Source organism: Penaeus monodon, chromosome 30 (assembly GCF_015228065.2).
Source record: "Penaeus monodon isolate SGIC_2016 chromosome 30, NSTDA_Pmon_1, whole genome shotgun sequence".
NCBI classification, from domain to species: domain Eukaryota; kingdom Metazoa; phylum Arthropoda; class Malacostraca; order Decapoda; family Penaeidae; genus Penaeus; species Penaeus monodon.
Genome location: NC_051415.1, coordinates 19,720,124 through 19,720,610, shown reverse-complemented (window position 1 = coordinate 19,720,610; position 487 = coordinate 19,720,124).

The window sequence follows — 487 nt, the reverse complement described above, 5'->3', positions numbered from 1 at the left end:
CTAACAGCTGACGCGAGAGCGCCACGCGTAGAGCAGTCTTTCCACTGATGCCCATAACCAGCTCAGCCTGTCATGCCACATAAATAGGACATGCCCTTGACACCGGCGAGAATATAGAGAATGTTTTCTTCCCTGTGTACTTCCTACTGGCAGGGGCAGGAGTTGCTGACCTCCAGAGCGACCTAGTCCCCCCCTCCCTAGGCCCCTTCGACCCCCCTCCCCTCGGTTCCTTCGCCCCCCCCCCCCCACTTCCTTCCCCCCCCACTCCCGTCAGAGGAAGCTCACCAGGATGTCTCCTTCGGGACCAGTCCCTCGGGCTTTTTTCTCTCTCTTTTTTAACCTGGGATGGCGATTGCAAAACGCTGTAGAAACACCGCCGGTATAGCTACACAGTACCAGGGATAATTGTTCATCTATCTATTTACCGATTAGATAGATATGTACAAAAGCAGGCAACACAAATACACACACACATATATAAATGTGC